Source organism: Atractosteus spatula, chromosome 3 (genome assembly GCF_055471065.1).
Source record: "Atractosteus spatula isolate fAtrSpa1 chromosome 3, fAtrSpa1.hap1, whole genome shotgun sequence".
Taxonomy (NCBI): domain Eukaryota; kingdom Metazoa; phylum Chordata; class Actinopteri; order Semionotiformes; family Lepisosteidae; genus Atractosteus; species Atractosteus spatula.
Window position 1 is genome coordinate 54396625 of NC_142708.1, and position 18499 is coordinate 54415123.

At 35.8% G+C, this 18499-nt stretch overlaps 1 protein-coding gene across 1 annotated transcript in view; it reads right to left on the reverse strand.

Moving 5' to 3' along the window:
• LOC148837951 (disabled homolog 2) overlaps positions 1-6743 on the reverse strand; it is a 52232-nt gene extending 45489 nt beyond the window's left edge. Inside the window, exon 1 of the mRNA XM_088911307.1 lies at positions 6517-6743. The gene's annotated coding sequence lies outside the window, so the exon portion shown is untranslated. The remainder of the gene's footprint in view (positions 1-6516) is intronic.
• Between the last annotated feature and the right edge of the window lie 11756 nt (positions 6744-18499).

Genomic DNA, 18499 nt, shown 5'->3' on the forward strand with positions numbered 1-18499 from the left:
CTATAGCAGCAGCTGAAGTTAAACAACTAATTGAAACTCAGGACAATAATTCAGGGCATTCCAGACATGTCTGTAAACAGTGCAGCAATCTATTTATTGCGGCCTGGCTGAGGGCACACTTTATTAAGACTAATGTGGAGTTCCGTTTCTATGGTAATGAGCATGTAACGCTGTTAACTTCTTACAACTCTTTTCAGTTGCTTGTTTAAACAGAAGCTCTGATTCAAAGTCAACTACTGGCTTGCTAGACCTCTGAAGGTGTCATGAGCTGTAATTAAAAAAAATGAAAGCAAGAACACAAAGCAGGCAAAAGAAAAGCTTTTCTGGATGTTTATTTGCCATGAATCATCCTTAGTGAATGGGACTATGAATCTTGGAAACAGAGGATGTCATATTTCTTCCTTTTCTTTATTGGTTATTGCTTATATTATGATGTCACATCTTCTGAAAAGTTCATTCACAAAAACCTCTTTAACAGTAGGAATTTACAGATAAAGGGCACATTCACAAGACTGATCCAGTTGTGCATTTTTCAGGAGATGGGTGGTCCACATTGTATTTTCTGTGCACTGAACCAAGCACACTGATGGTCTTTGTTACATGAAATGAAATATTTTACATTATGGATGAGGCTATACATTTAAAACATCTGCCAACAATTAAATATAAGAATTTACTCAATGCCCTTCTGTAAAAGCATGACCTACTTCATTCTAATGAGAGTAGTACATCTGCTATCACTTGCACTTGTTAGAATATGTTCAAATGCATGTACTTTATATCTAAGAAATCATATGGATGGAAAAGACTACAATAAATCCATCAATATTAATATCCTCCCTCTGAATAGTAAAATTTTTTTTTTTGTATTAATCTGCACTTTATACTGTTAATACTTCATTTCTGTTTTGCACCTACTGTAGTGGTTAGCAGAACATTGGATGTTTTCTTAGAACATTGAGAAAGTAATCAAAGCCAGTTTGACATTTAAGTTTATGTACTGTATATCAGTGACTAATTTTTCAAATGTAGTGAGTTGAAAACAATTAAATAAAAAAAATAATTGGCAGAATATGACATCCACAGCAGCACAGGTCTTTCATGAGCATTGCTCATAGCCCGTCTTTCACATGAGACGTTAAACCAAGGTCCTGACTCTCAGTGGTCATTAAAGATCCACAGGCATTTCTTGGTAAGAGTAGGGAGTTATCCAGGTGTCCGGGCCCAATTTCCCCCTCAGCCTTTACCGTGGCCTCCAAATTGTTCCCATGTGTGATTGACTTGCACTTGCCCTGTGATGGACCAGCTTCCCGCGATACAGTATGGTTTAAAGCGGTTTGGCAAATGACATCGCATTGCTCATAGTTCACTAAGGTGCCTACTCAAGTAAATCTATTGGCTAGGGCCCTATAGTAGTCTGCCAAAGCATTAGATCAGAAAGTGCAGGTAACTAAGAGAGCAGTGCAGTGCTGGTTCACAACAGCATAAAACTGGTCTTGTTATATAGAGATGCAGGATGAGTTAATCAAGAGAGTTTTCATGGGACCAAGCTGGGTTGTTCCCAGTGTCTTCAAAGTTTTATTTTGGATAATGTTATGCCAGAGTGCAATTTTAACTCAAAATATATTCTTCATATATTAAAATGAGTGTAGAGGTAATGAGTAAGCGAGCCAAAAAGTGAAGCTGGGAAAAAGTAAAAATGTAAACTTGGATTTCATTTATGTTGATAATAAAGAATGGTGTTAGTTTCCTCATTGCCTTCTCCAATACCGAGTATTTATACTGCTGAAGAACATAATATGAAGAAAAAGCTATGGTACAAAATAATAAATAATAGTCTGTGAGCAAATACTACCTAGGACTCCACTGGGTTTTCCTCATTGATAGGGCTCATTAGAGCTCCACATGTTTGACCTTTAGAAAACAGAAACAACATCACTTTGGAAGTGTCTAGTCTTCCTTGAACACATTTTACATTATAAGGTAGTTTATATATAATTAAAGGGTTTATTTATATATAGGTCTCCCCTATTTATAGCATCTTAAATTAAAGCCTTCATGTGAAATAACTGAACACAGTAACTATTACTTAACATACAGCATGTGTTTGAGGGAAGTTCATGATAGGACGTTTTTGTATAAAGCTATCCTGGGCTCCAATTTTTATTATCTTATGCTTCATATTTTGAATTCAGTTTTGAATTGCTTTTAAAGTTGAACCTACAGTAGGTACAACAGTTCATTGCAGCTGCTTATGAAGAGGATGATTTCTTTGCTCAGTTTCTAGAAGCAAGAATAGCTATCTGTGTGCAAAATAGTGTTTACAAATCATTTCCTTGATTTTTAAAAGGGGGTCCATTTTAAAAGAGATGAAGAATACAGTACATCTTGTATGTTTCTTTGAATTTATACAATAGATATCTTTTCTACATAACTGTCTAACAGAGCAGGCCAAATTCCTGAGTTTTAATCAGTCTTTGTGTCCCTGCTGGGGAAAGGCAAAAGTTGTGACTCAGAATTTAGCACAGCAAGTGTTCTCAATCAATGGAAGAATTATGGCTGAAGAACCCTTCCTCTTCCAGCAAATATACTTGCTCATTAGTCTCTCAGGAGCCATTCAGTCATGTTTTGACCGAATAGTTTGGGGCAACAAGCACCATAACAAATTTGTAATCAATCTATGCAGATCCTGAATAAACTGTCCAAAATTTTACCAAGGTGATTTTTAAGATTACTGCAATCTGCCGTTATAGACTTTTAAAGTTGTGCCTTGAGACAATAGAGCTCCACATCATGGTAGTACCGTAAGAAAAAGAACATCTGATTTGAGTAAAAGTAGTCATTGGCTAACAGTTCTAAAGATGCCAAAAGATATTACCCATTTCCAGGCTTGTATGAAAGAAAAAAAAACCAATATATTTGTATATTACTTCTATATATACAACAAGATTATAAAGCAATATATGAAAGGCATGTCTATCAGTGAATAATGAAGACTATGTCATCAGTGATTATTATTAAGGTTCCTATGTCATAGGAATGGAGCGGTGACAATATGGCTAAGGATCTGTGCCTGTGGCTGGAAGGTTGCCAGTTCAAATCCTGCGGCCAGCAGAGGAATCCTACTCTGTTGGGCCCCTAAGCAAGGCCCTTAACCCCAACTGCTCCAGGGGTGCTGTATAAATGGCTGACCCTGTGCTCTGACCCAAGCTTCCCTCTCCTTGCCTGTATGTCTCATGGAGAGCAAGCTGGGGTATGTGAAAAGACAAATTCCTAATGCAAGAAATTGTGTATGGCTAATAAAGTGATCTTATCTTATAATGATGGTACTGTAATTCCAAAATGGACTAGATGGGTCAAATGGCTTCTTCTTTTTTGTTATCTTTCTTATCATCTTATGTTCTCACACAGAACACTGAGTGGTATTAGATGTTAATCACAGTGTTTTTGCTAAATTCTACTTTGGGCTTGCACAATGTGACCTACCTAAAATTACTTCTCTCATTCCTCTTTCTGATCTGCTGGCAAATAATGACAGGGGTGGATGAGGTAGATGTATACTGTATGTGCTACATATGTTTTGGAATTCTCTAGAATTAAAATATCTAAATAAATGCAATTATGCAATTATTTTAATTATATACTTCATCCAATACAATGCAGTGAAATATTAGTAATACAATCTATATAACTGCTGCAAGGGAATGTTCTTTTTCATGGATAAGAGATAATGCTTGAATAGTTAAGCTGTATTGTGCAACTGAGATCCTTCAAGATCCAGTAAGAAGGAATGTGACAATTAGTAATAAGGTGAATGAGCTGAGATGAGTTGAATATTAAAGCTTAAAGTGTTTGGCCAACTACAGTAGAAGTTAGGTTGAAATAGCACTATAGTACTGCTTGTAAGTTCAGTAGCATACAACTACAGTATAACATACAGCTATTGTAACAATTTAAAATTCACTGTGAGAGTTGCATTAAATGATAGCATGGCAATTAAGGTAATCCTTGAGTGTAGTGAGTGGATTGGTTGGCCTTTATAAACTATAAGGTACTGAGACATTAACTTTGAAGACAAAATTGGTTGAGAACAGCTACTTTAAAACTCAGACTAACTACAGTACGTGTGAGTTAATCAAAGGATAGTTGTAAAGGTGGTCTAGGGGTGGGGATGAGATGAAAGACAGATGCAAGGAGAGGAGACGTTTACAATTGTATTTCTAGCTTTCCAGAAAGTGATATCACGGAGGATTACAAATTAAATTAGCAGAGGTTAAGTAACACTTGGTTACTGTCATCCCTGACGAACCTTCAATAAAACTCCACTTAAACACAGAAGAAAATAAGCAGAGCCATCTAGCACGTTAGGTTGTTAGCAGTTCATTGATCCAATGATCTCAACAAGCACTTTCTTGAAAGAAACCAGTAGGTACCAGTACAGTAACTACTTTCAAATTAATTCAAATGTATTGTTTGAAAATAAGTACAGTAGGCACAAGAGAGTGACAAAAAAGTAACTATATATCCAAGTCTATCCTAATTCAAACAGAGCTCTAGCTAAGGACCTTAGTATGATTCAAACATGGACATATTTTAAATGGCATTTTATGTTGAAAACTCACCCAGCAGAAATCTGCTTATTCCTAGTAAGGGTATTAGCATTCTGGACCATAGGGCACAAAATGGGACAACACCCTGGGTGGGATATCACTTCAACATTGGCCCATGCATAAACACACAGACAATTAAGAGGGAGGAAACTAGAGCACCCAGACAAGACCCATGTGGCCGGATGCAGGGTGAAACTCACAGCAGCTAGCCCAGTGTGGGATCAAATCCAGAAGCTCTATGCTACACATGCTAAAATAAAAGTAATTTTTGACATCTTAGTCATAGTGTTACTGTATACAGTATGTGGAAGAAGCAAACAGTCAAAAAACTTGCTAAAATACTTTTAAGTGAATTGCTGGCGGTTTATGGGTCAGCATAAATATTATTTGATAAGGTCTTAAAAATGTCATATGATGAAGCACTCCTGCTTTATACTGTATGATGGAGAAGCAAATAAGGGATTCTTAACCACTCTTTCCTCTATCATTAGAGTGTAACATTTTATACTTGCTCCAGTCCAAAACATTTGGTAATAGCATGCACATTGGTAGTTTGAGAAATTAAATCTTTAGTACATGAGCCTCATTATTATTATGACCAATGTTTTTTCTAGGGTGAATAACTGTTGCCAAAATGGCACCTTGAAGGGAGAAAGAGCAAGAGCAAATTATTATTTTTACAGTGACTCGGACATGTGAAACAACTTGGCATTTGAATACAACAGTTCAAGTTTGGCATGTTACTACTGTATGTGCATAATCTCTGTCTTTAAAATAAATATTTTTTCCAGTTATATTCTTATATATCGTACGAATCTGGAAATTCTCATATTGCTGCTCACGCCTACAAACCCCCAACCATACACAGGGAAAAATAAGGAACTGTACTGTAGGCAAACACCTCTGACAATCTCCCCCCGACCTCTCCCTTTGAGACAATCATCTTTCAACACTTACACAAGGATTTGTTTTGTTAACCCAAGGCTCAAACCCATGACACAGGGATCCTAGAGATTAACCTGAATGTAAAGGTTTTTTAAGGAAGACGGCACCTCAGCTTAAGCTGCTGTTGCAGCACAGAGCTGTAAAAATAAAAAAACAAAGACACCTCAGCCTTTCTTTGCCCTACTGTCTCCTCTTAAGTATGTAAATTGGAGTGACAATTATGTTTACCCACAAAGATCATTGTTATCCCTCATCTCTTTTATTGTCTGGATGATGATCTGTGCAATTTCTGAGGTTCATTTAATGCTTTATATTGTGAAAACAGTAATGTTAACATTGAAAATGCCAAGATTACTAGATTACACAATTTTCATTAATTATTTTAAGCATTCAATTAACTGATCATAGATTTATTTTTTTCAGTCTCGAAATAAACAAATTAAACCTTGTTAAGATGGAAATTATCCTGTATTTTCCATACATGAAAACCATGTACTTAATAGGAATGAAATAAACTACCAAGTACTTTAACATAGAGAATGTACACAAACATGTCTTTAATACTGTATTCATTACATTGTATTCCCTTAGAAACTAAATAGTTAAGCATGTTGTTTTATACCATTTAGCCATGATTGGTTTTATTATGTAGTTTTTAAACATTTATATTAGCAATTCTGTTGACTACATTTTGAAACATTCAAGGAAAATGTAAATAAATCTTATAAAACAATAACAAACAGAGTAATGTAAAAGTTGCATAGAAACAGGGGGAATACCCATAGAGACATGCCTTTCCTTATTACTTCTTCCACTGATTGAGTTACTGTAGGAAAAGTTACAGTACTTTACAAATAGCCCCCAATGCCAGGCAAAGCAATTCTATCCACAATTAATGTGACAATGACAACTTACAATACAAATTTAACCAGACCATAGCAATTCCAACCTTTCCACCTACCGTATGTATTGTTTTATCCAGTATCCCTGTGCAATAGAAAACGTGGTGCTTTATTTTCTTGTCTTATTATTTCCTGTTTTAAAAACTTCAAAGAGATGTGGCTTACAGCTCAGAAGGCTTTCTTCATTTGTCTTTTGGAGAAACAGCCAAAGTGACAACGGAATACGCAAATTTCAAAAGACAGCACAGACTCCAGCTTCTTACTGTATGTGTAACCCAGAAACAATACTGTAAAATGTTTTTTTTTTCTTTTAAGACTAGTTACTGCAGTATTAGGTAGGAGAAACTGGCCTGTTGCCCAGGTTTTAACAGTGCCTGCCTTGTCGAATGCTAAATGAGGTGTATAACGGTATTCAGTCACTCTCTGCCCTGATCCTTCAAAACATTTCTTCGCTTACAAAAATCTGTTCTAAAAAAATCCACATATGGAACTTGTTACTCCATTTGGTGGAGTAGAAACAGCTGAGTCCAAGACAAATATAATATCTGAGTTAAGACGTAGGCCCACATGAAGTTATAAATAGACCCCCTAAAATGTCAATTAACCCCTTGAACAATGAGCACATGAGCACATAGGAATGAAATGAAATAGTAACTGTTCAGTTTACAGCTGCTTTAACAGGGTTTTCTCAGTGGAACTAGGGAGTAGTAAATTTGACAGAATAATGAACATAGATTGCTTCATCATGGAAAATAAGGGCTTTACTTTTGAAGATCATGTTCCTGGGTTTCAATGCACAAAACAACTTACTGTAATTGTGATTTAAATACTTGGATAGGTAATGTTCATGGTACACATAACGGCTTTTGTAACTATATTGAATTAAACATCTTCATATTTTTCAAAATATAACATTTGAAGGCATGGGTACAATATGGTGTACTGTAGCTCCTCTCACCCCCTGACAGACCTGCTGCTACATTCTACAATGTTCCTCTTGTCAGCTTTAAAACTTGAAATGTGGCATCTGGATTACACAAGAGTTTTAGTAACGGATGTTACTAAATATTTAACATGTAAAGGAGGCAGATGACCTACTGTTCAGTGTGGAGTTAACCTCTGTGTGTCCCTGTGTATAGAATGAGACAATAGTGTGTTGACTCAACAATTTATGACTCTTCTAAATTTTATGAATTAAAATATGAATCATAATATTCCAAATCAAAACAGAGACACACAGAGAGAGAGAGTAAGACATGTATAGAGAGATCATATACTGTGGGAGGTTAAAAAATGAAAGGATGCCATTTGAACCATGCAGTCATTATGGTACAGTATTTCTATTAAAAATATTTTATAAAATACACATTACCTAAATTTAAAACACTCGAGGGTTTACAGGCAGTCCTACTGGATAGTACAGAACCAAGACCAAAAGGAGAAAAAAACTACCACCTACTACAAACTATTATTTTCAAGTCTTAATTATAAGTTTTTTTTTATAGAAGGGTTACAGCTAAACTCCTTTTTTAGATCAGACTGAAAATAATACTTTTCATCCCCTGTGTCATGATTTAATATATTTGCATGTGTTTTTTTTTTCTCTTTTGTTTTCAGAAACGAAAAGCTCTGCTTGTATTATCGGATAGAATAATACAAGACATTATTTTCAGCAGTTACTTTACATTTTTGTTATGTCTGCTCAAACAATAAATAATAAGCTTGAGAAAACAGGATTGCTATATTGTGGTAATAATGTACAGATTTTTTAAACACATTCTGTCAGGATTTCCTTGAGATTTTAAATAGTAATTATGATCACATGTGTATAACTTCAATAACAATTTTTCTAATCCCAAAAGTTTTGTTATTTTGTACAGCACCAATAAGAACCAAGAGGATTTATTTCTCAGTTGATTAAAATTAGACATGATTTTTTGCCATGATACTGTATACGTATTTATCTGTTTGCAGCATCTGTAGAGAGACTAAAAGTTTAAAGATTATGAAATATTTTTCCACGTCATCTGATTTACTGTAATCTTGGACTAGCAGTGGGATACTTTAGGATTTCCATCTATTGGTAGCTTTGCATGTCAAGCTTTGCTTGTCTAAGCATTTCATATAATTATGAAATTCACTGTGCTCTCTGTATTTAAAAAGACTTGCATTATAATTATAATTATTGTTATTACAGTAATTATAATTATGTAGAGAGGAATTATGTAATGTAAATTAAAAAAATAATTTAAACATGATTTTGAAAGAGTTTGCTTTGGAAGTATCAAATAAATATTATTCTCTTTGTGTCGTGAAGAATTCTGAAAAAGCACTGGATCTCACAGTAATTCAACAACAATATGCTTACAATGCATTACATTGATACTATTGGACAGATATGATGAGCTATCATGCATTTGTTCCACAGGCAACCTTGGTGATACGGTAACTTGAGAGAGGCTCACAAACAATCAAGTAAATACAAACTGAAATAAAATGAAAGAAAAACTTAAAAGTTGATCATTTATGTAATAGCACTTAGATAATACAAACTTGAGCACTTGGGTAATAAGTAATTTTTTCAATAATCAGTAATAACCAGTAATCAGTAGTAATTGTTCATTACAGTGACTCCTTACACCTAAAGTTAAATAATCCAGCTGCACTGTTGAAATCCAACTGGTTATGCCATCTCTTATAAAGCTGTTCTGGTGGATAGGGTATTGTTTTTGGGATGTCTGCTACTTCAAGTTTTACATCACACTGTTCTTTTACTCTTTTTAAAGTAAGGGCAAAACAAAACCTAAGGTTTTCATCTCTTGCCCTGTTCTTTCTTCTTATAAAAAAGCCAAGTAAAACTGGGTTTTATGTAATATCAGCAAATATCTGATTGTGAAATTAGTGTAACAGTTATACAATGCCTTTGGTAACTGCTTTGATTTAAATGCTGCACACTTTACAGTACATAAATGTAATAAAATCCTGAATAATATAGACTTATCATAAGGAAACAGATATCCAAGCTTGGAAGGATGCTGAAACTGAAACTCCATTCTGAAACTGTGCTTACCCTGACAAAATACAGTGATACTACCTGTGGCTTATGCAAGATAGCAACAGTTAATATTTTGTGTAGAAGTGGTAAACAATCCAGGTGTTCTAATCAAGACTGAAAAACCATGTCTTACACTGAAAATGTTTCTTGGAGTTCCAACAAGCAGTAGATCATATTTACAGCCTGGTCCTAATATGGTCAGGACTAGGGTAGCGTACAGAATGTCCATCGTCCACAACAATAGTATAACCTACAGTTTTTCATGAGGTATTTTCTGCCTTCTTATGTTAGTGATCCTTAAAATTATATTAGAAAACAATGATCACAATAAATAAGATATCATACAGTACCTCCACCCAAAATATCACAAACTGCACCTGAATCACCACAGCAACCGCCAAGACCTTTCAATCAGCCAGTTGCTGTGACAACCCAATCCCGATGAAAAGGTCAGTCCCACCTGTGCGAGTTAAAACACCTGGCTGTTTAAGACCTGATCCTGTGATATTCCAGTGCTCAGTCTAAGAGATTCAAACCTGGTCTTGGCCTTCTCTGTGAATTTACGTTGTCTCCTGACTGTGCTTTTTTCAACCTAATTTTGTGGATTTCTCTTTGGATTACTTGCTCGAGTTTTCCCTGGTTTTTGGACTTTGCTTACTCTCTGTGACCTTTGTTATGGATTCCCCGTGGTGCTTTGATTTTGAGTCTCTCTGGCTACAACACTTGCTTGTTTTTCGATTTGAGCTCTGGACTGTGTTTGCTATTGTTTGTTCACTTGCCTCAGCGGTTGCTACTTACAGTACCTGCTCTTGGATCCGGCCTTCAGCTTCAGACAAGTAAGGGCAGCCTATTACAACTAAGCACTGAATATGAGGAGCTTGTTTTTATCTTTTAATTCATATGGAATGTAGAATTGGTCATGGTCAGCTCATTTTCAGTTTTGCACTCTTCTAACGTTCTCAGAACAATGTTAAAAACAGGAAGGTTTCTAGTGAAATTTAGGATAATTGTGGTATGCCTGTGTACACAGGCTGCATCCCTTCTCATTATCCCCTTCTTCCTGTGTAAGTCTGGAGGAAGCTGAAAAGCGAAAAACAGTTACATAAGCACATATTCCACTCAAAAACTCAAAGATTGAACCAGAAAATGTCAGACACATGTTTCTTTTCTGTCGTCACTCTTTTATCAAAGCTAAAGTTGAGGTTCAAGCCACGTCTGTGAAGGTCAACTTCCATATTGTTCATACTGGCAGTAAAAAATGATGTCTGACAGAGATTCTTTTTCCTTCTTGAAGCACAGGGCTTATTTGCTGTTAACTCAGCAGAATTCTTTGGCAGCAGTATTAGGAAATTCTACATTAATGCCTACAGCCGGTCTTCACTGAATCACAACAAAAGTTTTCTCCAAGATTGTGAAATCAATAGCTTAAGAGATGTTGTTAATAAAGACAAACCTTTTTCTTTTCGGATGTTCTAAATGGCTCAGAAATCTAGAATATATATTATGTGTAACTAGTAATCCTTTCATATTAATTTGGAAATTTTGAAGTATAAAGCAACTAGAATTACATCCATGAGTGAAAAATGTCAAGATCTTTTCTTTCCAGTGCTTTGTGATGATACAGATTATGACAAACGACTCCATAGAAAATAGGTTCAGGCTCTGCCATGACCCAGAATTGATTAAAGCAGTTACACAAAGGATGAACTCTACTGTATATAAAATTAAAAAAATGAATGAAGTCCAGCAGTGGTTTTTCAGTTCTTACCTTTCATATTTTACAAGATTGGTTAAAATGTTGTTTTCATCATAAAAAAGAAACTCAACTGGTTGGACCAACCCAGGTAACAATTAAATTAATGGTTTCTAAAGACCTGGAAACATTTTCGTTTTGATCACTTAAGCTGGTGGTCTGTTATGTTAATTTGAAAGAAAAAAAATGTGAATAACATTCAGCCCTCATGGACTGGATTACCCCTTTGTTAAACCTATTTCTAATTTAATTGATAAAGTGTTTTTAGAAAATATTTGAATTAGGACTATTGTGGTTTACTCAATTGAACTCTCCACAGCTACAGTAGGTCACAGTATTTTAAACTGCTTTGATTTTTATTTGCAGGAACACTGTACGTTTTATCATACCAGGTAACACTGTTCTGCCATCATGTTTTTTTTTTCATCCTGGAAGTTACTTTCATCATGCATTCATGAATATTCTTTGGCTCCAACATAACCAGGGTCACTGGTGTGTTGCTGTATTGTGCTCAGAAGTTCCAAAATCTTAAAGCTATGTTACATGATTCTTTTGTGCTTTTTCTCCGCTGAAAAAGCGGCTCAAGATAATTAATTAATTTAAATGTGTCACATTGTCTCAAAGTTGATTTAAAACAAGTGGCCAAGTGGACTAATTGATCATTCCACAAACTTGAACACAAGCAAATCCGTTTTAAAAAGTTAAGAATAGCGCATGATGTACTGTACAGTAGATGACAGTGAAGTACTTTGCTATCACCTGCTGTCTTCTTCCCCAAGTACCAGGTTAAGCAAGCATACATCTTATCTGATGTCTTCAGTCACCTGTTATCTGTATCTTCTTCAATACCTGTTGATCCACTATTATATGAAAGCATTTCCCAAGTTTGACCTGGGACATTTTGTCTTCAGTTATTGTTATCCATCTTGCTTGTGACAACTTACTGACTGCACCAGCTTTGCACAGGAGAGTTCAGTTACTGTATGTTGTTGTTTGTCTATTGGGATACAGTTCAATAATTCCTTGTTCACCCCTTTCTAAAGTAGTGTCTTCACTCATATAGATGTCACATGCTCATATTTGTGTGTTTACCTATTTTTTTCTTTTTCTATCTCTTGTCACTATCCTGAGCAAATGTCTTTCCTAATTCCTCTGGTTCACCCGAAGTTTCGGGCAACCTGGATCATGAATCAACTCTGTAATAGTGGTAATATTAAATCTCAAGTAATTTTCACTGACAAGCAGCAGCTTGCTCTTATCATAGCACTCTGCAAATTCCGTGATTATGTGAAGACATCATAAAAATGTACCAAAATGTACCAATAATGTACCCCCTAATAGATAATTCATCTTGGATCTACTGTACATACTGCATGTTTTAAAGGTGCTTTAATATCCCTTATTTTAATTATACTATATAGCTTTTAAAGCTGATTTGAGAACACATTGATTACAATTAAATATGACTGGATTAACTACAAAAAATAACTTTTATAAAACTGTATGATAGACCAAATTCTTTTAAATGAAACACAGCTACAAAGAAAGCATCTCTGTAACATACTGCCTTCATCTGGTTGAATGACTCACTCATAATCTGTTACCAATGCTGGATGAATAACTGTTTCATTCAATTTTGAAAGTTTATTTATGCATTTTCTGAGAATTGCTTTACTGAAACAATCCCCCACCCGAAAGTTTGGTCTTGACAGTGCTAGGCAGTGCTAGCCAGCCAGACAACTTAGCATTAATCCTCCTCCTGTGCCAGTTATGATTGTTAATTCTTCTGGAAGCTGAATTGCTAAATCCTGTATACATAACATTAGGGCCATGCCGTTTCTTTTTGTGTGTAGTCCCAAGGGGCTTATTCATTGACACAGTCCCCACAACAGATCTGGAACATTTGTTTTCAGGTACTCCACGGCTTTTTGTTTCACATTCCTAGGTTGCCTACAGATCAAGTCAGTGTTGTCAAGAGGAATATCATTTTAAAGGCGGAATTGATGAGGAAAAATAATTCCTCACAGGGTTTGATTTCCAGACCTCGGGTGCTATTTGTGAAGAGATTGTATGTTCTATTTATGTTCATATGGATTTCCTCTGGGCTCTCTGGTTTCTTCACACAATCCAAAGACATACTGTTTGGTTAATTGTCTTCTGGGAAAATTGGCAGTGGTATAAGTGTGTACTGTATGTGTGCGTCTGTATGTGCCCTGCAGTGGATTTGTGTCCCATTCAAAGTGTATCCCATAGTGTACACACCATTAGATGCTGAATATTATCCTCTGGTATTATGGTTTTGTAAATCAACATTGGATTTCAATTTTTAAGCATGTTCTATTTAAAGTCAGAAGTACCTGTTACTTTAGGATGTTTTATATCACTTTCTTTAGTGTGTGTTAGTTTTATTATTCATGCCTGAAGGTGAATGTTACCTTGAAAACCAGAGGACTAACTGCAACTAGATTTTTTCATTCTTGAATTACTGAGATCGCATTTCTCCACACAAGCAAATTCAGCTGGGTTGTCCAAACATTAAACTTCCTGCAGTAGGTCATATGATTGCTAGGTCAGCAGGATTCGTTTTCCTTGCCCATTGACTGACTTCCTTTCAGAGGAAGGTTACTTTGTTATCTTATTTTAACAGGTCTTGTGTGACCATTCACAGTACTTTTCATTTTCCCTTAAAATACAGTACTGTTCTATATTTGTCACAAATAATTATACATAGAAGTATTATTACTTAAGTATAAGAAATCTTTCTCCGAACTTGATGGATTAATTGAAAGGCATAAAAGTAATATTTTGATGAATTTGTTAATTATTTTCCATTGAAAAATGAATTCTTCCTTATATTTCACTGTATCTGTTCCAGAATTTGGTGGTTTTAGTATACCATCAGATTACTGATCTAGTCAAGGTTTTGCTGTGTGGGTCATATTTTACAGTAGCATACATTAAAATCCATTGCATATTGTACTGTATATCCGAACTATACACAATACTAAGCAAATCTGATATCATAAAATGTACAAAATTGCTCATGCCTGCTTCTTGTTCTCCTCTTTGCCTACTGAGAATTAAATGATAATATGTGTGAAATTACATCTCAAAAACGCCACAGCCTGGTGGTACTAAGAGGTAACCAATTTTCCTTTTTACCTCCCCCAACTATTTTCTAGCAATGCTAACTGCTGGCGGAAGACTGATGAGACCTGAGCCATCCTATACAGTCTGACACAACTGGGCATCAGAGAAGATTCATAAACTGGCCTACAGATAACTACCTTCCAGTGTCTTTTGCAGGCACTGTTACAATGGTAACAGAATGACTCAGTGTCACTACCCTAAACAACTGCAGTTTATCCACCAATGTAGACAATGAGCCTCTCCATATTACTGAAGGTGGTAACTTTTGATAAAATGCTCTTCAGTGTTTCACTTGATAATGAATATACTGTACAGAATGTGTATGCAGTAAAAACCACGAAATACTAGTTGAGGACTCTGTAATTATTTGGTGTAGGGGCCTTAAATACCAACTTTAGGAATCTGCTTGTTGATAGTAATCTCTCTGCAAGCGCTATTTTGACAACATCTTGAGACCACACACACATTGTTGCAGCAACAGGAAAGCAAATATGATCCTCTATTAATTCAGCATAATAATACTTGCCTGTGCATGACAAGGGTCACAAAAGACTTTCTGCTTCTTTCTGACTTATTTCTGTACTGTGTATTCAGATCTTCACCCAGCTGGTGGATCTTTAACCTGTTGGATGAGTTGGTAGATGTGTACATTTTTTTAATTTGGTAGTTACAGGCTGAATGAAAATCTTCCCTATGCCCCACATTAAACATCTGCTAGTCTATGACATACCCATTATGAAAATGTTCTGTGTTATAACCCCAAGAAAGTACAACACATTGCCTGATATTTGGTATTTTAGGAACATGTTTGTACAATCAACAACCTTAAAATAATTACTACGTGGAATTTTGTAAATGTTCCTATAGTCATCTGTCATCTAATACCACATACCATACCAGACTGCAAATTACTTATTATGAAGTCAGATTCTTCTTACTATACAGTAGTTATAAAGCAAGATTGTTTGAAAGTTTACCTTCACATTTCCTTTAGCACATATGAACTATATGTTTCATTTCAGCAGCAGAATGACAAATGCCTTTTCCTGTTTTCAGATACTATTCCTGCAGTCATCAGCTGAGAAGGGAATAATCGGGAGCTCAAAGCTGCTGAATCAACTTGTAAGCCAGCAGGGTGGTCCCAATTCATGATAATTGTAAGCATGAACTGTTTTTTTTTTCCAGTAGTGTAAAAATCACTAACACTGCAATTAACTGAAAACAACATTTCTGGTTAAAATATTGTGTCAATTATTTATGAAGACATTTCATTAGAAAGCAAAAGCATAAGGAGGTAATCATGGAACTACGTCCACTGTGAACACTTTATTTTCAAAAACACAATGAAGTTTGCAGATGAGTGTAGGGTGTTCTCATCTAGCTATTTTCTTTTCTGCCCTTAAATCTCATTAATCCAGCAGTGTATTACTATTGGCCAAATTATACATTTACTGTCCTTGGTTCCTTAAAGGTCTTGAGGTCAGTTTGGGAAAAGGTGGTACAGCTGAACCAAAAACCTCTATAGGAACTGCATTTGTCAACGTCTGCATTAGTTATGTCCTGTGCTGTACTTATGCTGGATATGCAGGATAAATGTGTCGAATTAGTACTCAAGTTGAAGAAAAGGCTTCATAACAGTATTAGAGAATGCAAGAGAGTAAAAATAAGTTTTAAACTGCAGTTAAAAACACCAATGAATTTAGAGTTCCAGAATTTTAGTTGGAATTATAAAGGAAACAACGATCTGTAGGTTTCAAGCATGGGGAAGGAATCCAGGTTTCAAGACAGATATGATGAAGCCAGACCCTGCATAAATTTGCAGAATTATGCAGAAAGTGGGCAACAAGATGGCGAAGTGGTTAGCATTGCTGCCCACAGGTCTGGGCCCATGGGTTAAATTTCTGGGGTGCTATTTGCATGGAGTTTGCAAGTTCTCCACTTTTTGGCATGTGTTTCCTTGGGGTAACTACAGTTTCCGCTCACAGTCCAAAAATGTGCTGGTAGGTTAATTGGCTTCCGTGAAAATTGATCAATTTATGTGTTTTTGTATCTGTGTATACCCTGATGTGCCCCATGCTTCCTGGGATAGGCTCTGGGCCACTGTGACCCCTTTTTGGATAAGCAGTTATTGATAAGTAAGTGATATGATGTGAGGGTTTTAAAGTAAATGTGAAATCTTACCAGTCACCAAAGCCAGGGAATTAAAATGACTTCAAGTTATAAAGTTAATGTTTATATGATTACCAGATTTGGTCAAGATTCCAGTGAGATGAATTTTACATCTATGGTAACCAGTGCAGTGTGGCACAGAGGTGCAGTGGTTAACATTGCTGTCTTGCAGCCTTGGGGCCCTGAGTTCATTTCTGGACCTGGGGTGCTCTCTGTGTGGAGTTTGTATGTGCTTGCCACGTTCATGTGGGTTTCCTCCAGCTGCTTTGGTTTCCTCCCACAAAAACATACTGGTAGGTTAAGTGGCTTCAGGGAAATTGAGCCCAAGGTGTGAGTGTGTGCCTGTTTGTACCTTGCAATGGACTGGCATCCTGTCTAAGGTGTACCCTCCGTTGCACTCATGGCTTGCTGGGATAGGCTCCCACTCCTCCATGACCCTGAATTGGAAGAAATTATTACAATATGGAAGGAATGGATGGAACCAGTGTTTGTTCCCCCATGAAGTGTCTACCATTTTATAAAAAGAAATCATTTCCCTTGTATAAAAAATATTTTCAGGAAAGACGAAATATCCCCCACTCCCAGACAACCAACATAATGTTCACTCCACCCTTCCTCCCAAGAATCAACTATTCACTCAAAAAAATCATTGTTTATGATGCCTTCTCTACACTAGACATTTAAACCATATTTGTTCTAAATGAGGCTAATCTCTACACTTGGTATTGCAGTCAAGATGCAGCTACATAAGGAAATCATAAGAAAATTTAAATAATAAGGGCTACAAATAAGGAAGATGTTCAGCAAATTTAGGTCTTCAGCTTTATTGTTGGTAACTATAGCAATTGATCTGAAGATCTCATCCAGCTGCATCTTGAAAGTAGCCAGGGTTTAGGAATCTTAAGGAATTTTCTAAAAATTGATCACATCAGCTAGTGTGGTTTGTGAGGAGTGGAGAGAACAAAATACTCAGAATGGACAAATTTAGGAGATTATTGCAAATAGAAAATAGTTACCCCTTTTACTTATACTTTGTAATTTTGAGTCTTAAAATGGTGGATTGAAGATTGATGTGGCCAAAAGATTACATGAAGAAGAGATTAATCCACTTAATCATAACCTAGAGTTAAACACTAAATATACTAAATTTATACATGGTACAATGTCACGGTACACCTTAAGAAAAGAATTGCGAACTACTATACAGAACTACACCTTCTGTTTTAATTAGCTCTAGACATGATATGCACACAGTAGTTAGAACTGGATTAATCAGAAACTTATTGATCTTGGTTCTAAAACTTTATTCCAATTCTAAAATCTTTAATCTGTACATTTTTCTTTGTGTCTCTTTAAAACCATCGTTGTAATTGCCCAGCATTAGCATTTTTGGTATGGAAAGCAACTTATCCTTGGGTACCTAAACCCTTTCACTTGTCATAAAACAGAGTCCAAAGTTTCAAGAGCTAAATCGGTCTCACATTCTAGAGATTACTTTGATAGTACTGGTGTTGGCCCACATTGCCACCTTGTGGAAATCTGAAGAAAAGTCCTCTGTTCATAACAGTAGAATAGATGAATGACTAGCAGCCAGTTCTGTTTAAGACCAGCAATCTTTAAATTACAAAAGGGTGACCGTGATTCTGAGATTATTTCACCTACATAAGAATTCATATCGATGGGAATGAGATCTGTTAATTGTATATGAATGCCACCGTGGATTCCTGTATATCAGAGATTTGTGGTGCAGAGGTGTACTGTACAATATACAGTATCTCTGACTGTGGAATGCCTCAGTCTTACTAAATTGTTACATTTTCAGTATAAAATGAATGTTGTTTTCTGTTAAAATGCAAGTTTAGATATGTGCTTAAATGCTCTGGTTTTTATTACAATACAGAGTTAAATGGTAATA